Source organism: Neomonachus schauinslandi, chromosome 4, assembly GCF_002201575.2.
Source record: "Neomonachus schauinslandi chromosome 4, ASM220157v2, whole genome shotgun sequence".
Taxonomy (NCBI): Eukaryota; Metazoa; Chordata; class Mammalia; order Carnivora; family Phocidae; genus Neomonachus; species Neomonachus schauinslandi.
Genome location: NC_058406.1, coordinates 92,069,270 through 92,076,388, shown reverse-complemented (window position 1 = coordinate 92,076,388; position 7,119 = coordinate 92,069,270).

Below are 7,119 nucleotides of genomic sequence, written 5' to 3'. Positions count from 1 at the left end.
TGCACAGGTGATTCTCTAGGTATGGACTTGATTCCTGCCACAAAGCCAAATACTATGCCAAGTGGTCTGTCACATACACTTGCAATAGTTTCATGAAGCTTAGTCTCTAAAATGAGATTTTAATCACTAATGCATGAGAGAAGTAGCTATAGGCAGATTTACTTCAGTTGTGTTTTACATAAAACAAGGGTTCGTGTTCATACATAAGGCTGAGAAGTTTGTGAATAACAGCAGATATGATTAATGTAAGTTACCACAAACTGCAGTCAAGAGCTTCTTAGATTTTCATTTATAGCAAATTATAATTATTTATAGAAGTAGTCTTGAATGGGCAGATATTAAGCCTTTTAAACAGGGTGTGAACTTTGTAGAACCCCAATTCTAAAGGACAAAATCAGTCCAAAAAAAAACCACAAGGTACAAAATAATTGTGATATAGGTATCCACCAAAATGGTTTTCTTTCTCTCTGTCATGCAAATGATCAGATAGCTTCTACTTGGATCCCTATCTGTGCAGATAAAGGATGGTTTACAGATCCCAGATAAAATTCAAATTCAAATTACTCATCCAGAAGGTGCTCAGTGGCTGGTTCTCAGAAGGATCTTTGAAGAAGATTAACAAGGTTTATCATTTTAGAAGAAATGGTTCTGTAGCCAAAATAAAAAATGGTGAGAACAAGTTTAAAGTACAAAGAAGGAGCACTTTTAAAGGAAAATGGATATATGGTGGAAACAGATCTCAATTAGGAATAAGTTGCTAGATATAGGACTATGTAAATAATATTTCTGAAGACTTCTGGGCTAATAAGACAAAGTGGAATAAAATACTGTTTATCATGCAGCAGTGAACATGGGAGATATTTCAGTAAACACTGATTCATTGAAATCTGGCATCACTAGAAAAAAAATGGTTACAAACCATAAAAAATTTCTGTCATGCCTCTGAAAATTATGGTGCAGCCACACCTGAGAAACAGCATTCAGTCCTGACTCCTGTACATCAGGGAAGATGAAATTCAAGTTGTGAAGGACCACAGTGTGGTGAGAGAGGAATTGATAGAATCGAAGCTTATAAATTGTATGTGGGGAGGATGGCATAGGGAAAAACTTGGATTTATAGGTCCATACTAGAATATTAGGCTTAGAAATATGCACTAACACATTAAAGAAATTATTTTAAAACAAAATGTTACTTTGATAGTATTTTAATCCCATCATTTAACCTTTACCCTTAGGCATAACAGAGGCTGAAAATATTAAGTTTAAAGGGGATTATAAATAGATTTTTGAATATGTGTTTATCCTTTACTTATGGCTAAAGTAATGGAAGGTAACCACCTCCTCCCTCAAAGTATGCCTTGCCTCCACTGTCAGTACAGTAGCTTGGATAAACAGATAAGGCATTCCTTTTCAGTTCAATCAACATTTTTGTATTGAATATTTATCTTTAAAAATAAAAGGTCTTAAGCTGACAAAATTAGCAGGTTCTATGAACTGAGTGTATCTATTTCTTTTTTGTCCTGGAAACCCAGCAAGACTATATTTCCCAGCTTCCCTTTCAATTAAGTATGAGCATGAGACTGAATTTTGGCCAGTGAAATGTAAATGAAATGGGTGTTCATTATTTTCTCATTAAGATCCTGAAAAATGGGAATGTTCTTACCCAATTTTTTCTCCTTACACTAAATGGATATTGATGACAAAATTTTAGGAGATGACAGAATCACATGATAAAATGAACCTGAACTAGTCCACTTCTAATTTTAGATTTTAGAAAATCAAATGAGATCTTTTATAATTTAGGAACTCCATTTTTATCCATCCCAGTTACTTAGATTATATTGTATATTGCCAGAATAGTGCCATATATCGTAAGTGTTCAGTGGATTTGTGAAAAAGAAAGAGAACTTTTCTTTATCTCTTCAATGTCCTGTATAGGCTCACTGTGAAATGAAGTTCAGTAAACATTGGCTTATTAGTATCTTTGTAAATCCACAATGTATGTCTTCTTTTCAACCAGCCAGATTGCTAATTTTAGTAAACCACTCATTTATAGAAAGATAACATAGAACGGAACTAAAATAAAAAAAACAATCTTTCTGAGGCATTGTGAGTATAAGCAACTGTATTCTCCAAAGGCATGGTAATTTGAGAGAGAGTTCACCTACTCAGGAAGCCTGAGTAGAATACAAAGAGAATACTTCAGGAATTCTAAAATATGCTGTTGGAATGTAGTGCAGAGAGGAAGTCCCCATGTTTGGAAACCAGGCAGTTTAGCTGAAAAGCACAAAGATTCCACTAGGATCTCACCAATGCTCAGATCCCAATCCCTGCTGAAAGGAAACCCTTTTAATTTAAAATATTTGAAGCAAGTGGTAAAGTTAAACTAAATCAGCAGCAAAGCTCATCTCCACCTCAACTACAGATTAGATTAACTCAGCTTCCCACTCTAAGAGCCTGACAAAGGAACAGGCATGCCCTTTTGTGGAGGTAACTATTATTTATTTTCATTTTATTTTCTACTGTTCTTTTATGGAAAATACCCAGCATACAGCAAGAAATTATAAGACCTGCAAAAGAGCAAAAAATTTGATCCAGAGAGCAAAGAGTCAATAGAAGCAAACTCAGAGATTGCCCAGATGTTACAGTTATCAGAGGTAGATTAACTATGATTAAAATGCTGAAGGAAGTAGTAAAAAGGGTGGAAAATGTGCATGAAGAGATGGGGAATTTCAGCAGAGACATTAAATTATGTGAAATAAAGAAAATTCTAGAATTGAATATGATAGGATTACACATAGAAGAAATGATAGACTTGGAAGACAGGACAATTGAAAGTAAAAAACAAAAGAGAAAAAGGGAGTGAAAATAAAAAGTATAGAGTATTTGAGTTTTGTAGGCAAAATCAAATGGCCTTGCATCTCGTAATTGAGTTTCTGAAGGCGAAGATAAAGAGAATGGTACAGAAGAAATGTTTGAAGAGATGATGTTGACTGAGAACTTATCCACAATTGTTAGAAATTAACACAAAATCAAAATCAAAAGTGAGATTTTGAAAATGATAAAAATTGATAAACACTTATCAAGAATAATATACAGGCTTGAATAATAGTCATGTCCATCCAGAACTTTAGAATTTGACCTTATTTGGAAATAGGGTATTTGCAGATGTAATTAGTTATGAGATCATATTAAATCCAATGACTTGGTGTCCTTATAAGAAGACCATAGACAGACATAGAAACAGAAGGCCTAGTGAAGACAAAGGCAGAGATTGGAGTAATTCATCCTCAAGTCAAAGGTTGCCAGCAACCAGAAACTATTAAGAGGTGAAGAGTAATCCTCTCCTACAGCCTTTATTATTTTTTTAAAAAGATTTTATTTATTTGAGAGAGAGAGAATGAGAAAGAGAGCACATGAGAGAGGGGAGGGTCTGAGGGAGAAGCAGACTCCCTGCCGAGCAGGGAGCCCAATGCGGGACTCGATCCCAGGACTCCAGGATCATGACCTGAGCCGAAGGCAGTCACTTAACCAACTGAGCCACCCAGGCGCCCCTCTCCTACAGCCTTTAAAAGGAGCCTTGATTTTCGATTTCTGCCCTCCAGAAATGTGAGAGAATACATCTCTGTAGTTTCAAGCCACTCAGTTTATGGTAATTTGTTATGACAGCCTAGTAAACAAAAACCTGATCAAGTGAAAAAGAGAAAACACAAATTACTAATATCAAGAATGAAAAGGAAGATACCACTACATAGCTTGTTGGACATTAAAGATAATAAGAGCATGTTATGGATAACTTTATACCAATAAGTTCAACTACTCAGATGAAATGGACAAATTGTCTTTTAACCCATAGCTTGTCAAAAATACAAGAAGAAAAAAATCTAAAAATATTTCCATATTTATTAAAGTATTGAATTTGTAATTACATATCTTTCCAATAAGAAAACTTCCAAACTTCTACATAAACTCTTTCAAGAAATAAAGAGGACTTTTCACCTTGTTTTATGAGGCCTGCATAATTCTAGTAACAAAACTTGACAAATATGAGAAAAGAAAAAGATTAATATCCCTCATGAATCCAGCTGCAAAAATACTTAAAATAGTAGGAAACAAAACAATGAAAAAAATGATATAGCATGACCAAGTTGGGTTTATCCCAGCAATATAATTCACCAAATTAACATAAAGGGGAAATGACAGTAATGAAAACAATTTGAAAAAATTAAACACTCAAGATGAAAAACTCCCAGTAAACCAAAAATAGAAGAGAATTTTTACCATTCCATAAGGACATCAATGAAAATCTAACAGCTAATATAATGTTTAATGGTTTAATATTAAATCCTTTTCCCCTGGAATTGGAAAGGAGGCAAAAATATCTATGCTTGCCCCTTCTGTTCAACATCACAATAGAAGCCCTGGCCAGTACAATAGGTAAGAAAAAGAAATAAAAAACAAAGATTAAGAAAAAAAGGGAAAGTGGGCGCCTGGGTGGCTCAGTTGGTTAAGCGACTGCCTTTGGCTCAGGTCATGATCCCGGAGTCCCGGGATCGAGTCCCGCATCGGGCTCCCTGCTCAGCAAGGAGCCTGCTTCTCCCTCTGACCCTCCCCCACTCTTGTACTCTCTCTCTCTCTCATTCTCGCTCTCTCAAATAAATAAATAAATCTTTAAAAAAAAAAAAGAAAAAAGGGAAAGTAATTGTGTATTTACAAAAATTATATGAAATTTTCAAAACTACTAATTTTGGATGAATAAGTGAATTTAGAAAAGTTACAGGATAGAAGTTCAATAATGATACACTGCAATTCTATATTAACAATGAACACTTGAAAACTGAAATAATATGATCTATAGCATAAAATAGTCATATACCTAGGAACAAATCTAATTACATATGTATGAGAACTTTATACTGAAAGGTACAAAAGTTGCTGTGAATAATTTAAAAATGCCTAAATAAATAGAAAGGTATGTCACATTCCTATGTTGGAAGACTCAATATTGTTAAGATGCCAATCTCTACTTGATCTGTGGACTCACTGTAACTCCTAAGAAAACCCCAGCAGGATATTATGAGGAAATTGACAAGCTGATTGTACAATTTGGAAATTTACAACATCTAGAATAGCAAAACCAATCTTGAAAAAATTGGAGGACTTACACTATCAAACTTCAAGATGTATTCTAATTAAAATAAACAGAGCAGTGTAGTGTTGACATATGGATAGACAAGTACACCTTGAAACATAATAGAGTCCTAATATAGACCACACATTACATAGTCAATTGATTTTCAACCGGAGTCAAGAAAATTCAACAAGAAGAGGAAAGTCTTCAACAACTGATATTTTTACAAACCAGACCATCCAAATGGAAAACAGTGACCTCAACCTTTACCTAGTCCTAAATAGACATTTTGAGGTGTTTCATGGACTTAGAGGAAAGAGCCCAAACCGTAAAGCTTCTAGATGAAAACCTATGAGGATATATTTGTGACATTGAGGAAGGCAAAATATTCCTAGAAACATAAAATGATACAAGAAGACTTTCAAAATTTAAGATTTCTGTTCATCAAGAGATACCTAAGAATCTAAATAGGCAAACCATAGACTGGGTGAACATGTTCATAGTATGTACATTTTACAAAGAACTTGTTTGCAGAATATATAAAGAACATGAACAAATAAAAAATAAAATGAACCATCCAGATTTTTTCAGATGTGCAAAGGACTTGAACAGATACTTCACAAGAGAAGATACATGAATGGACAAAATGCACATGAAAGAATGCACAACATGGAATAATGGAAATAAGTGCCAGAAGCAGATGTCATACCCACTAGTGGCTTAAGCAATAGAAATTTATTTTTTTTTTACAGTTCTGGAGGCTAGTAGTCCATGATCAAAATGTCAGCAGGTTTGGTTTCCTTTGAGGCACCTGCTTGGCTTCTATATAATTGCCTTCTTGCTGTGTCTTCATACATGTCCTCATGTGCATGCACATGTGTCTCTCTCTTAATGTGTCCAAATTTCCTTTTCTTGTAAGGACACCAATCAGATTAGATTAGGGGCCAACCTAATGGCTCTGTTGTAATTCAGTTACCTCTTTAAAGCCCTGTCTCCCAAAAATGTTTTATTCTGAGGAACTAGGGATTAAGACTTTATCATATGAATTTGGGGAATACACAATCCAATCCCTAACAGTCCACCCTCTGCACCACCAAAATCCATGTACTTATATGCAAAATACATTCATCCTGATCAAAACACCTCAAAAGTCTTGGTCAATTTCATCAACTCTAATTCCCAAATCTCATCTAAGTATCATCTAAATCATATGTGGGCAAGACTTGAAGTATGATTCACCCTTAGGCAAAATTCTCCAGTTGTGAAACTATGAAAGCCATATAAGTTATCTGATTCCAAAATACAATGATGGAAGAGACATAGGGTAAACATTTCCATTTCAAAACGGCGAAATCAGAATGAAGAGAGAAGTCATGGTCCCATAGGAGTTCAAAACCTAGGAGGCAACTTTCACTAGATTTTAAGACTGGAGAATAATCCTCTTTAGCTCAGTGCTGTGTCTTCCAGGCCACTGGGGAGTAATCCACCTTCTTAGCCTGCTAGGGTGGTAGTGTATGGCCCCTGAGGCCCTGGGTGGCAGTCTTTCCTTTACAGCCCTGAGCAGCAGTCTGGCCTACTGAAAACCGTGAGATGGCTCTGCCCTCTGGAATCAAAGTTAACAAAGGCTTCAAGAGGAAACAAAGCCTTGACCCATGGACCTGTGCCTTATGATCCCATAGTAGCAGTGGCAGTCTTACTGATCTCGGAATACCTTCAGGGTCATTCTTCCCTTTTCTTGAAGTCTAAAACATGTTCACAGATGGATAGTTCTGAGATCCAATTCTGTAGTATCCCGGAAGTCTGATAGCCTGCCTTTCTATTTTCCCATCTCTGTCCCCTTCAATCCAAGCTACCAATGTTCTGCTGGTATAACCCCATCTCTCTATTCCTAGCTACTGCTGAGACAGCTGATTGATCTATGAGTAACATCCTGTCTTAGCCCATTCAGGCTGCTGTAACAATACTATAAATATGGTGGTTTATAAATA